The 19,417-nt window shown below is 44.7% G+C and overlaps 2 long non-coding RNA genes across 2 annotated transcripts; both read left to right on the top strand.

Annotated features, from left to right (window-relative positions):
- Window positions 1-1,090: 1,090 nt before the first annotated feature.
- Window positions 1,091-3,627, top strand: LOC127311303 (uncharacterized). The gene is made up of 3 exons (XR_007857645.2): window positions 1,091-1,228; window positions 1,547-1,719; window positions 2,747-3,627. It is a non-coding gene; the product is annotated as an uncharacterized lncRNA (long non-coding RNA).
- A 319-nt stretch (window positions 3,628-3,946) lies between these two features.
- LOC127311293 (uncharacterized) lies at window positions 3,947-6,420 on the top strand. Its single transcript, XR_007857642.2, has 3 exons — window positions 3,947-4,361; window positions 5,045-5,158; window positions 6,146-6,420. It is a non-coding gene; the product is annotated as an uncharacterized lncRNA (long non-coding RNA).
- The last annotated feature ends 12,997 nt before the right edge of the window (window positions 6,421-19,417 follow it).

Below are 19,417 nucleotides of genomic sequence, written 5' to 3'. Positions count from 1 at the left end.
GCTGCTAATTCCTCTCTTCCCCACAGCCGCGCAAGGCCATGGTCGCCGCCCTTCACCTTGGGAGCGCGGGCGCTGCCGGTCCGCACCACCAGCACCTCTCGCCCCTCCTCCGCCGACCTCATGATACACTGGATTGAGGGTCAAGCACTCTCCCTTCCGCTGCCCCTGGTTTGAGTTTGTGAGGAGAAGATGCGTGTGGGGATAAGGAATTAGTGGACGCGACGAGAGACGCGTGCGCGTGGTCCTAGCTGAATAGCCATCCATCGCCCGATCTTGATCCGACGAACGCGAGAGTGGGGCACTGCGTAAGACAACAGCGTGCCCTAGCATTAAATAGAAATTGGGTTAAGTTTACGCAAAATCTAATACTTGCCTGGGCACTGTCCTGTCTTAGGCGGTGCTCACGCGTCTCGCTCGTTGGATCCCGATCGACCGGCCTGAAACAAGCTGGGCTAACATCCAAAGCAACGACATCGCACTTTCCCAATTCCCCTCCCCACCCTCTCCCACATCGGGCTCCCCTTCTCGATCTCCACCTCTGAATCAGCTTCGTCGGCGGCGAGCCGTCCGACGCGAAGCCTCGGTGGAGCCCCCTGGTCGGTGTGAGCAGCGGTTGGAGGTGTTTCGACGCCGCGGACTAGCGGATCGAGGCGTTTGGGGCCTGAGTCGCCGTGGTGAAAGGGTCCTTCAACGGCTCGGCGCCCTGCTCCGCCGGATCTCCGTGCTTGTCTACCGACGGCTCGGGCAATGCCGGTGGAGGCGGGTTCATGGCGTCCATCGCGAAGCTGCAGAAGATGATGGTGGAGGAGGTTGGGGATGGTCAGAATGCACGAGTTCCTGTGCGCGTGCGGCGCGGCGGAGGCGGATCGGGAGGAGGTGGAGCGTGCCGCCGCGGTCGCGGGCGGCATCAAGTGCGTCGACGGGGGGACGGCGCCGTCAAGGACAAAGCGGACGAGCTCAAGGCGTGGCTAGACGTGCTCCGGACCAGCACCAACGGGTTGGTGTGCGAGCTGGACGACTTCCTGGACGACATTGTGGGGTGCGGAAGGAGTTCTCCGAACTCTGCATCCACTGAATTTCCACGGACGAACGAATGATGATGACCCCTGGAATCTTGTTAACTGCTTGCAAGGCGTGGTGGCAAGTAAAGCAACTCCTCGCTGAATGCCCTGCCTGGCTTCATCAGCGGTCATGATGAGCAGCAACCAATTTGTGCATGTGCGCAATGGTGAGACTTTTCTGTCGCATATGACCTCTACGCATAGTTCAGTTTCATATCCTATGTAGATAGTATTTCTATAGTGTATAACCATCTGTATGTGCTATGTGCATATCTTATCTTTCCGCGGTGCAGTTTTTCTGAATTTTTTGACACTTGGGATGTAGTTTAGTGCTTCAGTGTGTGTTATTCCAACTAGGATTAATATAGCACAATGTAATTATGTTTAAATCAGGTTAGTTAATTCTGCTTGTACCATGATGTACTTTCTTTATGTATACGCCGGAATGGTATTAGGCTCACGTAAGGATGTTGTTTTTTTTGTAGTTATCCTTACATCAAGATGTATTTTTTTTATCAAACATGCTTGGGTGTGTCATTTCTATTAGGAAGAAAGCGCTAAGAAAGTACAAGCAACCTCTATCGCTCGGTTGGTTTGGTGCTGGCGTTTTGCTCGATGCAAGATTGGAGCTAGTGGTGTTCTATCGACTTTTTATTTGGTAACTACTCTCTATCTCTGTACATCGTTAGAGAGTGAGACCATTTAGATAGAAATGAACCTAATGATCAATCTGATTGCTTCGCCCATTTGTTTGGTATTCATCTGTGGCTGAAAACTTGCATCTTGGGAGATAAATCTCTGCACTTCATAGCTGTTTGCACCGTGTTGGTGCTAGTCTCTGCGGGCAATATGTTGTTGTAGCTCTAAAAAAGATGGCATTTAAAAGTTTATCAGTAGTGCCAAGGTTGCAGTCGACCGATCCTCTGAATTTTTGGTTCAACTAGCTTTGAGTTTATGTTGATATTTCTTGGGCAGAAACCATGCTTATTAATGTTTTTTCAAAAGTGCTCGTGGATGTAAAAAAAACCTATAAAACCATGAGTATTATATGTTATTCTTGTGCATCCACGATGTATGCTTTTTTACACCTAGAGTTTTTAATTTTATTGCAAAGTGGGTGTTACTGTATAATCTTAGGCTGTAAAATTTGTATATTAATTACATCTTGCTCATATGGGCGTACTGTTTATCCTACACAGGATGTACTTTTATACTCAGAGGTTATAAGGTAGAATATTTCAAGTGTTTATAGATCTAACAATCCATGTTGTATTTGCATGTAATTTTATACACAGGATGTAAAATCATGAACATTGTATGTAATTTTTATGCACATAGGATGTATATTTTTTCTCTTGAAGTTTTTTGATCATATCATGCATAAACAGGATGTATTTTTTCTCAAATTTTTACATCGTAATCCATGTTCACGGGATTATAGATTTTTAATGGGTTTCTAATGCATAAATCATTTAATATCTTATTTAATTCTTGCAAGATTTAAATTTCAGCCATAGTTACATAGTTGCCTTTGCTAGTTCGTGTATTAGGATGTACTATTAATTTTGGTTTCATAGTTAGGGTAACAGCATGAGTATTTTTCGCCAAGGTCCAAATTAACTTCTGCCATGATAGAATGTAAATTACTAGGAAAAATAACATCTATATTTTCTTATTTTTTGCAGGAGTGCCCAATTTTCAAGTAGTTTTGTCTAGTGGAGACTTATTCTGTGTTAACTGAAATCTTTTGTCTCCTACAGAGTCTTCACTTCACAATGTATGCATTGTTTCACTTTCAACCCATGTGTCTGCAAACGGGCAGGTAAGGCTTGATTGGTTGCTAGCATCGTTTTCCTGCATCTGGGGAGATTTTCTCCTTGGAGCCATGTTCAACTGAGCCAAATCCAAAACCATGTTGTGCATATTGATTGATTGCTAACAATTTATTTTTCGGCTCCGAGGGAGAAACATAATTTCGTGTTTGGTTGGCAACAAAGATGAAATTTGGTGTCGTGCACGACGTTTGGTTGCGTGCGCGCAAAGATGTATTTTTTCTATATAATACATTTGCTATTTTTTCCTTTTAACTTAACAATCTGGTGTAATTTTGGAAATAACAACTGTATGTGTTGCTTCGGATGTTGCAATTTTACAACTAAGTAAAACTGGATGTAATTTTGCAATATAAACACATCATCTTTTTATTTGTTTGATTCTGAACTGTATTATTTTTTCTCCAGGGGCTGGGATCATGCATTTGTTTTTGACATCTCTAAAGTGTAGAAGCCAGATGGTGCTGGTTTTTCACCACATGATGCAGCAACAAAGGAAAAGTTACATAAGTAGCGACTTTTTTTTTTTGTCTCGCTGGATCCGAAGATTATTTCCCCTACCAATACAAAAAAAAATGGTGCATTTTCTAAGGCACGTACTTATGAAACGTACACAAACTATGTCATTAAGGGTCTAGTGCGTTTTTGCTTTAAGTTTTATATAATTTGGTTTTCATGATTCTCGACAGTACTTGGGAGGCTTTTTGTTCGTCCTTGTTCCCTTGAGTTTCAGCTTGATGATGTAATAATGTAAATATATTTACATCTAGCCGCAGCATGAGGATTGCTGTATATTTTTCCCTAGCTTTTGAAGGGGGTGCCGGGAAAAATGGTCTATTTGGTTGATCACTCGAGCCAACTTTCAGCTACCGAGGATTGGTAAGCTTTTCGTGGTCGGCCTTTTCTTTCACGGGCTGGAAAAACTGAGCTATGCGCACTGGGGAAAGGAGGAGCCGTGGCAGACCAGAACTTTCCATTTAGGCCTTGTTTGGTACAAGGGTATTCGCGGGGATGGGTGAGTATTATCCCGGCCCATCCCCGAATCCCCGTCAATCCCCAGGAGCCCATTTGGTGCTGGAGTTTTGGGCCAAAAGATCCCCGCCCATCCCCGCTTAACCCCGTCCCCGGCCCATTTTTTGGCTTGGACTGAATCCCGGACGTGGACCTCGCGTATTATCCCCGTCCCCGACTCCCAGTCTCGTCTCCATCCTCGTCCTTTTCCGAACCCTACCGAGCGAGCGACCGGCGGCAACCGACCGGAGGCGAGCGGAGCTGCTGCGGGAGGGGCAGGAGGAGCGGAGCATCTTACCGGCGGTAGGGGTGGAGAATCTTACCGGCGGGAGGGGCGGGAGAGGCAGAGCATCTTACCGGCGGGAGGAGATGGATCCCGCCTAGCTGCTCCCACATCAGATCACCGACGTTCTTGCAGACTGACCGGCGCCGCCAACTACTTCCGTTCTGATCTCCGGTAACCTCCCTCTTCTCTCGCCCTTTCCCTTCCATGGCTCTCGATCTGAGCGCCTGTATAGGTTTACCCTGTGTGCCACCGCGTCTGTGGTGAAGCTGCCCAAGATGCTCCGCATCTAGCCTGAACCAGCGTTTGAGAGTCAGTTTGGATGGTAATCTTCATCATACTATACCGTTGGGCCACTGTCATAGGTTGTATGCAATATATAGCTTCAGTTTAAGGGCATCTCGGGCATGAGCTACCCCTATGGTTGAACCCTTCTATGCTTGTCAGCCATGTTGGCAGCAGGTGCTGCTAGATTGGGTAGCAAATGATCACCTTCGCACAAATGGTGTACTGTAGGACTGACCATGTGAACCGAGGGGACAAGTCATGTAACACTTTTGTTCAGTTGAGAATATCTGCGCCAAATAAACTAGCATCACCATTGTTTCACAGATCATTTAACTGGATATACCAGTAAAGTTTTTACCAGTTTTTAAAATGTCTAAAATTGTGTGTGATCATTTACCTTCCTGCAATGTGCATGGACATAGGTGATTTATCCTTCTTTGTTGCAAAAAAGATAGTCTGTTTGCTGCGGTACATAATTCCTGTTTGTATTATTGTATCTCCTTTATGTCCTCCCATTATGTGTAGGAATCTATAGTGCTCTCTATAACTTTGCTATGCTGACATTCCAGAAGCTACTCTACAGTTGGAAGCTTTGGTTGGTAACCTAGAAGATGCAACATTTTCCATCGTTAGACAGGCCTCGAAGTTGAACCTGTCATCAGTACTTCGACGGGCATCAAATCGTAAGAGCCTTTTACTTCCCTAGTACTAGACCATTAAATATACGTTCCAGTACAAGTTACAACCTTCCATTATGATTATCATTTGCTAGTAGTACCATTAGTCCAGTTACTATAAGCTTAAGACAATATTCCTGATTTATGTTGTCATGTTTGCTGTCAAGTAAGGTCCTGGGCTTCTGGCAGTACCATGTAGGCATATTCTTATCATTTAAGTCTGTATCAGTTAATTGATTGCAGATGCCCTTGAAACCTTAGCTAAGCAATGCATATATATGTATTCCAAGTGATCAATTATTTATCCATTTGACTTTTCTAGAATTATTCCAAGTGCTAGTGCGAAACCATAAGAACACACTTGCTGTCATCCCTTTCCTCTTACTAACTATATTCGTCTATGTCGTAATTATTAGTATTTTTATATTATCATTATTAGCACCACAAAGTTAAGGTAGCATGGTAGCTAATGCAATGTCTATTTTGCTTTACATATATATGTCGCCCTAGTATGTTGTTTTTAATTTCTCCTGCTAGTCAACAACTAACATTGCTACTTCACGGTACCAGAAAAATGCATGCTTTGCTGTTGTACTATAACCATACTGGATGCTTAAAATGATGGGAAGTCACAGTACATGGTCCTTTTATTCCTGGAGTATGTAGCTCACTTTCCTGGAGTATGCTTAGACTGGTTGTTCTGCAAGTGTTACACTGAAGATAACACTGCTGTTGTTTTTAATTCAGATGATCTGTTTAAATATGAGGCTTGCTTTAGCATGAAACTGTATTTTTTCTAGCCTTTGTAGACCTAGACTCTCTAGTACTTTTTCATGGCTCATACGTGTACTTGCTTTGCATCTGTTTATCAATGAAAAATCAAAGCTATCCCTTCTTCTAGTAATTATGGAAGTTGCTTTGCAAAATATATCGTTTTTGAGCATTTCGGATGTTGGAACAACACTTATTCCAATGCCTCCATGTTTTGTTCAGGTTTCAGTTTCCAAAAGCCTTCGTAGCCACTGCTCCCGTCTACGTCTACTGTCGCACATGTCGCTGCAATTTCTACCAGTGATGGCACCTGTGATGTGTGCTCGCGTCTGATGTTGGTCAAAAGACTGTTTGTTGTTGACTGGTGTAACCTGTTATGATATTTTGTAGTGTCATGGTTGCTCAGAAGTTGCAAGGTTCACATGTTATGTTGTCTGTGATGAGAATTGTGACAACATGAGTTCCTTTTCCACTGTATCCTGGATTTTGGACTTTCAGTCTCACTGTCGTATTGGACCTGATACACATGGATAGACATAGTGACATGAAGGTTCTTTAGTTCAGATTTTAAGGTCAGTGCCGTGTGGCCAGTAACGTAAAAATTTAATCTCTGCTACTATATGTTGGTTTATCTTGTTGATTTCAATTTCCGTTGTGTGCACCAATCCCTGCCAACCAAATGATAGTTTATAGAAGTGGAGATTAGGGATTGAACGGGATGGGGTTTAGTGGGGATTGGGTGAAGGCTGGGGTTTCACCCAATACTCTAGCGGATTATCCCCACTAATCCCCACTAATACTCTCGAACCAAACAAGGCCGAGCACGTGGGACAGTTGCATGCTTCTTTCTATATTAGGGAGGGGCACCGTGTAAGACCATTTCGTGCGCGCGCACCGTGTAGCCAGACCCTTAAGTTTATGATACTTTGCGCATATACTACGCATGTGTAAAATGAATGATGCGCAGGTAAATGCATCCACAGTGTAGACGAAAAAACACGGGCTACAACCTACAAGGGCTACAAGCCTACAAGACTGGCACAATAAATTGTAGAATCTGCAATAAGGAAAATACTCGCTATACCGACCCCCGTTAAGCTTTGTAGTCAGGTCACAAAAACTCACAATCGCTAATATGCCATGGTTTCTCTGCCCGGCCTACCACAAATTTTATGCAGAACACGCTTGGAGTTGCTTCGTGTTTGTATGTTCGGAAATCGAAATGGTAGGGACTAGGCAGAGACGAAGAGAAAAGGAAATCCACACGCAGCAAAGCCAAACTGTGTATACATGACTCTAGGACATTTAATCTCTACTAGGACTTATTGAGGTCAGTGGGGGATCTAGAACAATATGAGTGGGGGTGCCACGGTTAAAATATTCCCTTCTATTAACCTTCAAACTTAGCCCAAAATAGACTGGATGTTTCACTAGTTTGGATAGCCTAGTAATATGCACAAGTATTTCTCAGTTTACATAGCTTCTGGCTTTTGTGCATCACTGTGATGATTAAGGATATCGAAAACACGCTTCATCCGCTCCGTCCCCCGCGGGCGGAGACGGGTGAACCTCCCAACCTGCTCCTACCTGCGCGTGAGGCGGGCGACGTGGGGTCTCCCTATGCTGGCGTCGGTGCTTCTCGGTGGGCATGGTTCCGGTGGCGGTTGCGCTCCTCCCGGGTGGTGGCGGCGCCGGGTGACGTGGTGGCGACGGCGCGGACACTTGGCGGCGGGGCGGCATGGAGGCCAGCAGCGTCGTAACCGTCGCATACCTTCTTGAAGGTGCTGCTTTGGTATGCGATGCTTCGGAGGGCTAAGCTCGTGGTGGGAATTTTCCGGAGGGCGCAGCGGTTGCGGATCATCAGCGTTTTCATTGATCCGACTTTCTCAACTTTTCTTTCCTTTTTTCTTCTTCTTTTGTTTTCTTTTTGGCTTTGATGTGTTGTTTGCCCCAGCGGTGGTCTCTATCTTGTATCGGTTCGTTGCTATATTAATATAGCGTGGCGAAAGCCTATTTCAAGGAGGAGAAGTTTACGTAGCTTGTTTGCACCTAATATATACACTCGGTTAGCCCAAATATTACTAGGTAAAATGTTTCTGTATTTTTGGAGGCGGTGCCGCCCATGGCACTCCCACAATCCTATATGTTCTCTCATTCTTTTGCTTTGACAAGGTGTTTCTGAACCCGAGCTCATATGCTTAGTTGAATAAAAAAAATTAAAAATAGTAAAAAAATTAAAAAAAACTGCATTTTTATACAACATGAACACGTGTTCTAACTATACACCAAAAATCTCGAGGAAAATACATATGTAGTGGTCTGTGCAAAATACACAAATCAGAGTGATGTAAGCAACAAATCTAGATGTTCCAAACAATGCCGCATTTTATCTTTTTTGCACGGACAACTACATATGTGTTTTCTCAGAGATTTTTGGTGTGTAGTTAGAACACTTGTTCATGTCTATTGAATCAGATTTTTTTGAATTTGTTTACTAGTTTTTTTATTTTTTATTCAACTAGGAGCATATGAGCTCGGGTTCATAACTGCTTTTTCATATTTCACCAGATATATCAAAGCCAGTTGTTGGTCATTTTGAGATTCATCAGGATCCATTATCCATCGATATTTAATGGCTTACACGCGTCTTTTATTAGGCCACTCACAGTGCAAGATGTTTATTTATGCAAAAGAGGTGCCAAGTTAGGCATCTATCTATTATATATAAACTAGATAACCCCGCGCGTTGTTGCGGAATGCGTGAGAATAAAACTCTTGAAAATTCATGTTAATAGTAGGAGAGATTATTAACCTAATATGCTTACCTATGATAGTAGCATTTATTTATTTCTAAGACCATGACAATATGATAACTAATTGACTTGGGTGCCTTAGTTAGTTACAAAATTGGCGTTGAGTTCCTAGCTAGTAGAGTGAATGCTTCAAACGTAGGAATGGTTCATGTAATCCTCGTGTTCGCTCCACTAAGTTTTTTAGCACCTTTTTTTGGCTACATGAATTTTTCTCTGCTTATTAAATTGCAATAAGCTTCCACTTCTTGATAGCAATATGCAAGAAATTGTTAATCATTAATTTATCGGTCGGCGTTAAAATGGAGATTAATCGCTTATCGGCCGATTAATCGATTTTATCGATCGGCCATTTATCGGCTTATTTTTTGTAAATACTAATTTTTGGCACTAAATTTTCTATCATATGTTGTGTAAAATAATATTGAAGCATTGAACATAAGTATTACCTTGGTTCCTTGTATTTGAATCAGTAAGAATGGAAAATTTGAGCTAATGCATTATTCTACAAGACAATAAGACGAAATGGGGACTACTAGACCGAATTTCAAAGAAACTCCACTGAAAAATTGGCCGAAATGTCGGCCATCAGACTCAAAACCGGGCGAAATATCGACTATCAGACTGAAAATCGGTCAAAATATCGGTGCAGCGATAAATTAGCCGATATGCCGAAATCTTATCGGCTACCATCCGATTCATGATAAATCGGCCGATAAATCGGTATCTCGGACGATTTTTTGAACAATGATTGATAGTAAGAATATTCTATGTTTCTTGATATTATGGTAGATTAAAAGATCGCTAGGGCGACCAGGACGGTTGTCGCACCTTTAGGGTCAGGTTTCCCTCTTCAACCTCTCCCTCGACCTTGCCACCCCTTGTGGTGGAAACGATGGAAAGCTCGCGTCGACGAGACATGCACGTGAAAATAGTCACTGGTGTGGGACATTTTCTTTCGGAGTGTTGAACTGGTAGTGGAGAAAATGGCTTGGTTCCTAGTTGGCAGCATGGCCACGTGGATGGCACGGTGCGAAAGGACATCTCAAGGGTTGTCCGAGCCCATATCTTGATAGAGCTCATGCTTATGCAAAACCTTCACCTGCGCAACCATGGTTGAGAATGGTGACCTACTTGGGCATCTCATGCTTCTTGAACATGCCATTGCAACTTTTCACCGCTAATTGCAATATCCTAGATAAAATCTCGATCGAGCGGTGGAGATGATTTGCTATTGGACCCCGCACCCCAAGGAAACGTGTCTTCGAGTTCACCATTCTCTTCTCTTTCTTGTGGTTGTGTGATGGCCATATCAGTGATATTCTATAGAGGCAAAGTTTGTCGCAGTGAGGTTTGCTCCTCTTGAGTGGGTAGAGCGCTTGTGGGAATCAATTTGAGCTCTTGCCTGCTAAGGATGGTGATGGGATTTGCATCATAGAAAAACAAAAAAATTCTTACGAAAAGCGAACAAAATATGATACAATTTACAAGAGCCAAGCTCCAATCTATAAGATGCTAGTAGCGAGAGGGAGATTAAGATCTACATACCATTGTAGATCGCTAAGTGGAAGCGTTTACGGTCGATGTGGATTTCCTCCTCGCGGTCCAATCCGGTCAATGCCGCAACGAATGATGTCTCCAAGTGATGCACACGTGCAGCACAACACCGTATCCTCCTTCTTGATCTAGAAAGTATGGTGGAGATATAGATTGGATCGTGGGTCTATGGTGGAGATTCCCGTGGGCAGTGCTTCACCTACGTGCATGAGATATGGAGGAGGGAGAGGGGCAGCAAGGGGGAGGCCGACTAGGTTTTGATGGCTAGCCCCGCGCCCCCTCTACTTATATATCGGAAGGGGTGGGGTGCGGCCTGCCTTGCTCCTGTAAGGGTATTTTACCCTTATCCATTATTTTGGTAACTATGACACCGTGCTAGAGTATTTGGTCTAATACATGTCTACAAGATGATCCTAGCTATTAGCCAAAGATGTATAATGGTGTGTCAATGGAACAAGAAGGCAATGGGAGACCCCCCACTTCGATGAAAAATCAACAAAGGATTTTCAGAGCTTGGCCGGTCAGTGGCCCGGTCAGACCGGCCCTGGCACTGGCCAGCCCGGCGCAGACCGGCCCCAGGACCGGTGCCAGCCGGATGGAGTCCAGTAAGCCAGAAGAAGTGGTCCGGTCGGGGACCCGGTCTGGACCGGACGGTCCGGTCCCTGGCCCGGTCGGACCGGGTGCAGGACCGGGCGCCCCGGCGCAGACCGGTGCCAGCCGGACGACGTCCAGTATGCTCCAGAGCCCATCCGGTCAAGGTCCGGCCCCCACTCCGGTTTGGACCGGCCTGTCCAGTCCCTGGCCCGATCTGACCGGGCCCTGCGCCGGACGGCCTGGCCCCAGGTCCGGTTGACCGGGTGCCTCGAAGAAAACACTGATGTGGCAAGTCAACAACGGCCATATTTCAAGTGACACTATTTATACCCCTTCTTCTACCTCTGAAGGGGTAGGCACTACACTACAAGTTGTTCTTGAGCTCTCTCTCTCATACTCCATTGTTAGAAACACCAAAAGCCTCAGATCTCCCTCCTCCTCCACCCAAACTCAAATCCCTCCGGGGAAACGATAGAGGAGGACCCGATCTACTGTTCTACCAAGCCAACTCTCATTCCCCCTTGTATTCATCAAGAAGGTTGCTCTCTATGGTTCCTTGGAAACCCTGGGTGGCCAAGAGTGGTCCGGAAGCATCTGGGCTGTGGATTTGCTCCTGACAAGATTGTGAAGGTTTGGAGGCTACCTCAAAGTCTACCACAAGTGAGTGAGCCATTCCTTCGTGGGATAGGCTCCGGAGAATAGGGTGAGACTTCGTGGCGCGGGGAATCCTTCGTGGGACCTCCACTCCTCCAAACGTGACGTACCTTCTTGCAAAGGAAGGGAACACGGGAATAAACCCTCGTCTCCGCATGCTATCGGTTATCTCTAACCGAACTATTTACTTGTGATTTAACTGCCTGTGAGAGCCTTCGTGCTCGAGTTAGTTGTATCCTCATATAGGTTGTTTCACCTAGGTAGCATTAGGCTCACCTTTATATTCCGCAAAGCCTAATATTGCAAAGAAAGAATTAAAATCTGTAGAAACCTATTCACCCCCCTCTAGGTTTACCATCTCTGAACTTTCAATTGGTATCAGAGCCTGGACTCTTATTAAGGGCTTCACCGCCTTAAGAGTGAGATGGAAAAACTATTAGAGGGTCTAGATGAAGACTCTAACCTTTCGGTTAGAGAAATGAAATCTAGATTCTTGGCATATGATGCCGAGAAGAAGAAAAAGGAGGATGAACTACAAAGCCAAATGACACAGATGACTGCCATGCTTAAGAACTTGACTAGTGGGACTCCTAGTGGGGTTTCGGCCTCTCAAGGAAGTTTCCATGAAGTCAACCATGACTATCCCAAAAACACTTCACCCATGCCTCATATAAACCATAGTGGGACTGTTCCCCATTTTGATGGAACTCACTTTCCTTTTTGGAAATCTGCTATGGAATCTCATATTCGCATCTGCAGTGTGGAGTTATGGGAGATCATTGTTCATGGATACCGGGAGCCACATGATCCCGTTCAGTTGACCTCCACCGAATTCTACAACCGTCAACTCAATACCTCCGCACGTGACAAGATTAGAAGTGGCATCAACCGCAAGCTCCTTGATCAAGTCAATGACATTGACTCCGCTAAAGAGTTGTGGGATCGGATCGTAGTACTCCAAGAGGGAAACGATTTGATCCAATCAGCTCTTTATGAGTCCGCAAAGCAAGAGGCCACCATGTTCATGATTAGAGAAGGAGAATCCGTGGCCGATGCCTATGCAAGGCTTGGTGCTCTTAAAGTGAGGGTCAAGGGACTTGGAGTTGAGAAGTACAATGACGGCTTCGAGATGAATGAAGCATTCATAAAGTCCAAGGTCATTGCCATGATTGCAGTCAAGCAAGAAGACACCAACCTTGCACTCAACTTGCAAATCATTACCAAGAGTGCTGATCTGAACTCCGATGATCTAGTCTCCTATGTGGCAGCCAATGAAAACATGGCCAAGACAGGAAAAAGGCTCATGGCGATGAACCGTGTTGATGAAGCCTCACGCAACCATGAAGCGTCACACAAGCTTGCTCTCAAAGATAGAGCTGACCATGGAAGAGAAGAAGACTATGAAATTGAAGAAGATGAAGAGATGACTTCAACTAGTGACATTGCTACCGACTTTGCTTTCTTTGCCAAGAAGTACAAGGCAAAGTTTCCAATGCTCCTCAATGACAAGAAGAAGAAGAGAACCTGCTACAACTATGATGAAGATAGCCACGTTGCAAATGAGTGCCCTTATGAGAAAAGGGTAGACAAGCCAAAGTTTGTCAAAGGGGTCAAGCCAAGATTGAAGCCAAACCCAATCAACGATCGATACAAGAAGAACAAGGGAAGAGCCTTTGTTGGGGACGAGTACATGTCCGATGAAGAAGAGGAAGACGAGGAGAAGGAAGCCGGATTGGCCGGTTTGGCTTTCTCCAAGCCCGGGTCACTCTTCACATATGACTACTCCAAGGACTACTCCACGGAGAATGATGTCGGTTCTTCCTTCATGGCAAGAATGACTCAAGATGATGACTCCGATGATTCTTTCCCCTCTACGATAGTTGGCTCTTGTCTAATGGCAAGAGAAACCAAGGTAATGGAATCCCCACCTTCTCTAACTAGTGTTCTTGATGATGAATCTGAAAATCAAGAAGAATTAGCCATGCTTAAGGAACTTTACAAAGTTAGATGTACCCTTCGTGGTGAATCTCTTGTCAAGTTTGATTTCTTGATGGACTCCCTCAAAGAAAAGGACGAGTCCATTGAGGAATTAGAATATCATTTGAATGATAAGGAACGGAGATTCAATCTCCTAAGACAAGAGCTAAAAACCGAAAGGTGCATATCTCAAGGCCTTAAGCAACAAATTGAAACTTATGAACTAGATAAAGTTAAGGATCTTGAAACTATGGAAAGGGCTCAATCATTAACCCAAGAGCTCAATGCCTCAAAGGAGGAGCTTGAAGTTGCTCATGCTTCTCTCACTAGGGATCTTGACCACCTTGAAAGATCTAACAAGCTTGTTAAGGATGAGCTGAAGAAACTTGGAGAGAACCATGATCTACTCCAAGAAACCTACACGGAAGGCTCTTGAATCAATGAATGATCCCATTATTGATAAAGATGTTGCTAGTTCCTCCACCTCCTTTACTAGTGAGCATGCTAAGCTTGTTGCGGAACATGTTCGTTTACAAGAGGAACTATCTTTGCATGTTGAGACCAATACATATCTTGAATCTTTGGTAACCAAATATGGTCTCAACTATCATCCTAATGAATCGGCTTGTGAGCAAGCAACTATTCTTGAGGAAAATGTTAGGTTGAAGAACTTGCCAAGTTCACCACAACAAAGAATAAGATGGGATTGGATGACCTCTTGAGTAAGAAAAGGTCAAACAATCAAAATCATGGACTTGGGTATGTTCCCAAGCCCTACAAGAAGAACAACTACAAGAAGGAGAAGCCCGCTCAAGAAAAGAACAAGAAGGTCACTATTGATGGCAAAGCCCCAAAGGGCAAAACCACTAGTGGTGACCGCACGGGGCCAAACAATCACTATGCTTTATTTATTGATTATTATGGTGATGTTTATGCTAACTATGTTGGCCCTCGTAATGGCTATGCTTATAGAGAGTACTCAATTTGGGTACCGAAAGATATTGTTGCCATTGCAAAGGAACCCATTAATCGATGGGTTCCTAAATCCTCTACTTGATTTTGTAGGGGTATTCCTCCGGTGGTCCAAAATGGGTGTTTGATAGTGGATGCACCAATCATATGACCGGAGGAATAGGTGTGCTTGATCAATTCATTGAGGATATCAACAAGAAGTCAAGCATCACCTTTGGTGACAACTCAAAGGGAAAGGTACTTGGGTATGTGATGCGTGCAGTTAACACACGTCCGTTGGGAACCCCAAGAGGAAGGTGTGATGCGTACAGTAGCAAGTTTTCCCTCAGTAAGAAACCAAGGTTTATCGAACCAGTAGGAGTCAAGGAACACGTGAAGGTTGTTGGTGACGGAGTGTAGTGCGGCGCAACACCAGGAATTCTGGCGCCAACGTGGAACCTGCACAACACAATCAAAGTACTTTGCCCCAACGTAACAGTGAGGTTGTCAATCTCACCGGCTTGCTGTAAACAAAGGATTAATTGTATAGTGTGGAAGATGATGTTTGTTTGCGAAGAACAGTAAAGAACAATTGCAGTAGATTGTATTTCAGATGTAAAGAATGGACCGGGGTCCACAGTTCACTAGTGGTGTCTCTCCCATAAGATAAATAGCATGTTGGGTGAACGAATTACAGTTGGGCAATTGACAAATAAAGAAGGCATAACAATGCACATACATATATCATGATGAGTACTATGAGATTTAATCAGGGCATTACGACAAAGTACATAGACCGCTATCCAGCATGCATCTATGCCTAAAAAGTCCACTTTCAGGTTATCATCCGAACCCCTTCCGGTATTAAGTTGCAAACAACAGATAATTGCATTAAGTATGGTGCGTAATGTAATCAACACAAATATCCTTATACAAAGCATCGATGTTTTATCCCTAGTGGCAACAGCACATCCACAACCTTAGAACTTTCTCTCACTATCCCAGATTCAATGGAGGCATGAACCCACTATCGAGCATAAATACTCCCTCTTGGAGTTACAAGTATCAACTTGGCCAGAGCCTCTACTAGCAACGGAGAGCATGCAAGAACATAAACAACATATATGATAGATTGATAATCAACTTGACACAGTATTCAATATTCATCGGATCCCAACAAACACAACATGTAGCATTACAAATAGATGATCTTGATCATGATAGGCAGCTCACAAGATCTAACATGATAGCACAAGGAGGAGAAGACAACCATCTAGCTACTGCTATGGACCCATAGTCCAGGGGTGAACTACTCACACATCGATCCGGAGGCGATCATGGCGATGAAGAGACCTCCGGGAGATGATTCCCCTCTCCGGCAGGGTGATGTCTACGCACGCTTCTATTCCTGTAGACAGTGTTGGGCCTCCAAGAGCAGAGGTTTGTAGAACAGCAGCAAGTTTCCCGTAAGTGAATCACCCAAGGTTTTTCGAACTCAGGGAGGTAGAGGTCAGAGATATCCCTCTCAAGCAACCCTGCAATTATGATACAAGAAGTCTCTTGTGTCCCCAACACACCTAATACACTTGTCAGATGTATAGGTGCACTAGTTCGGTGAAGAGATATTAAAACGCAGGTGGTATAGATGAATATGAGTGGTAATAACAATCTGAAATAAATATGGCAGCAAGTAAACATGCAGTAGAACAGTAAGTAAGCGGTGTTTGCAGTATTGGAAACAAGGCCCAGGGATCCTACTTTCACTAGTGGACACTCTCAACATTGATCACATAATAAATAAATAACTTCTCCTCACCTGTGCTACATATACTCTTGTTTGATAACAAACACCATTCATTGTGTAGGGCTACAAGAGCTCCCTCAAGCCGGAGTTAACAAGCGCCACAACATTCGGTGTTCATATTTAAGTAACCTTTAGAGCATAGTAATAGTTAACTTCACAATCTACAAGAGATCACGATCATAACCTACGCCAAGTACTACATGATGCACACACTGTCCACATTACATCATGAAGGAGGAATAGACTACTTTAATAACATCACTAGAGTAGCACATAGATTAATAGTGATACAAAGCTCATCATATGGATCTCAATTATGCAAGGCAATTCATGAGATCATTGTATTGGGGTACATGAGAGAGAGATTAACCACATAGCTACCGGTAGAGCCCTCAGCCTCGGGGGAGAACTAGTCCCTCCTCATCATGGGAGACAGCAACGGCGATGAAGATGGCGGTGGTGTCGATGGAGATGACTCCGGGTGACATAGGCATCCCCAATAGGCCTGTCGATGATGGTACCCAGGGTTTACTGAAGGCCCACTATCCGAAGAATAAGGAGGTTCGGAAGCCCAAGATATTGTTAAGGAAAGTTAGAGTTGTAATAGGAAGCATTATTTGTAATCTTGCGGGAGGAGTTAGAAACCTACCCGGACTCTGTAACTTGTACAATACGAAACCCTCGACTCCGCCTCCTATATAAGGGGGAGTCGAGGGACGCAGAAAGGATCGAATCATTGTTTTCTCAAACCCTAGCTTTCATATTCGTCGAGTACTTTTCGTCTGAAACCTTCGAGATCTACTTGCCCTCTACATCTAACTAAACCCTAGTCTACAATCCGTAGGCATTGACAAGTTAATACCTTGTCAATTGGCGCCGTCTGTGGGATCTAGAGGCGACAAGGAGCTGATCTCGATGGCACGTTCAAGATCGTCGACTTCATCAGTAGCAAGCAACATCATGGAGAGAGGTAAACAGATCGAAACTGGTCTCGTTGATTTTATTCCTCACCCGCCCTCCCATTTGGATGCATATGCGTATCTGGAGGAGCCCATGAAGATGACGTTTGGAAAATTCCACTTCCACGTCGAGAAAGAAGGATCGTATCGTCTCGAAGTTCCGATTTCGTCGGGATTATCGGCGGATGGTCTTGACCTCTCAAACTCAGTATCATCCGTCGAGTCAAGCGACAAGGAGATTTCGTCGCCACGCTTCATCGGTAGCAGGGCAAGTGAAAAACTCGCCAAAATCTTCAGCGACATGTCCTTCGAGTCATCGGCGGACTCCTATATAAGCGATGATTCAAGCGACACCGTTAGCTTCGACTTCATCGACAAATCCATCTCTATTGGGAAGGTCTTCACCAATCTCTATGATGGTGTCACCGAACCAAGCAAAGCGAAAACTCCAAAATATCACCAAGTCTATGCCATTGGAGAAGCAAGTCGCGATCAAGAGGAAACATCAGAGGCTTTCGACGATTTGGGAAACCCCTATGTCGATCCCTCAGATCTAAGGAGAGGTTTGGGCACTAAATATGTCGGGCCCACACCGCGTGCTAGAGTTCAACTTCCACAAGCAGCCTGGGATAGAGCTGCGAAAGCTTTGGATGGCTCTGAACCAATGGAGACAACTGCTACAGTCGAAGAACTACAAGCTTATCAATATAGACTTGCCCGAGCTAGAAGAGAGTTGGAAAAACAGACAGCTGCTTTAAACAGAAGAAGGGAGGCAGCTTCCGCATCGAGCAGGCGACGAGCGGAATTAAGTCGACACTCAGAAACTTCGGGAGACAGTCACAGAGAAGCTCGGAGGAGAGCAAGATCTCGGTTGCAAAATATACCGGAAGCTGAAAGAGAGACTCTAATCCAAAACCTCGACATGTCTTTTATGTCAATCGACACGAGGGGGAATATTATCCCAAAAACACTGGAAGCAGGATACATGGCGACACAAGCTTTCATCTTAGCATCCAGGCCACCTCCCGGAGATCCAAGAGAAGCGTTGTACAACATGGCCATGGCAGGATGTGGAGCCATGGGAGCAGCGTTCACAGCTACACCTCCCGAAGGAACTGCAAGGCAAAATAGTCCGAGACCTACCACAGCAGTGCAAGATCCACCAAGAGCAAGTGGAGCCAGGGACACAGCAACTCAGGCCAAAGTCGATAGAGCGCGACAAGAAAGAAGGGAACGTCGGCATTCACCAGACCTTGCTGAAGAGGACATGTGTGGACTTCCATGTTTCACACGACGGGTCCGAAAAACTCGAGTTCCGTCAGGATTCAAGCTACCCGATAGTTTCAAGAAATTTGATGGCTTGCAAGACCCCGAGGATTGGCTCGTGGATTACCTCGAGACAGTAAAATTGATAGGCGGGACCAGAGCGACAGCCATGCAAAGCATCCAGATACATCTGAGCAGAGCCGCCAGATCATGGATAAAAAAGCTTCCCCCAGGTTCCATCGACAGCTGGGAAAGTTTCGAGGACGTGTTTATCAAAAATTTCCGGTCAACCTGCAAAAAACCTGCGACACTAGAAGAGTTGAGGTCATGTCGACAAAAGCATGATGAATCAATGAGGAAGTACATCCAAAGGTGGAACATCATAAAAAACTCGGTAGAAAATATATCTGATGAAAGAGCGATAGATGCATTTGTCGCAGGAGTTCGACGAGGAGATTTTGTGGAGGACTTAGGGAGGACAAACCCAAGAACAGTATCAACTTTGATGGAGATAGCAAACAGATGGGCAGATGGCGAAGATGCGGTACAGAACAAACGACATAGGTCCCCAGAAGAAGATCACAGTCGAAATTTTCAAAACAGACGTCGATTCCCTCGTCAATTTTCAAGTTACGATGCACCTGGCCAAATATCGGCTGGCTTTCGGGGAAACAATGGAGGAAACAGTAGAGATGACTACCAGAGAAGTAATGCACATCAAGGCGACAATAGAGATAACAGGCAAAATAGCGGGCCAAGGTTCCAGAGACCTTTTGTGTCTCCCAAAGAGATGATGAACGGGCCGTGTCAGATGCATTTCTTTCTCGATAGCAATGGAAAAAGACAGCCAGGACACTTGCAAAAGGATTGCCGAAATTTCCAGGCAATGTTAAGATGGGCAGGACATGCAAATGCTCAGGCA

Source organism: Lolium perenne, chromosome 1 (assembly GCF_019359855.2).
Source record: "Lolium perenne isolate Kyuss_39 chromosome 1, Kyuss_2.0, whole genome shotgun sequence".
Classification (NCBI taxonomy): Eukaryota; Viridiplantae; Streptophyta; class Magnoliopsida; order Poales; family Poaceae; genus Lolium; species Lolium perenne.
This window is presented reverse-complemented; position numbering and strand designations above follow the sequence as displayed.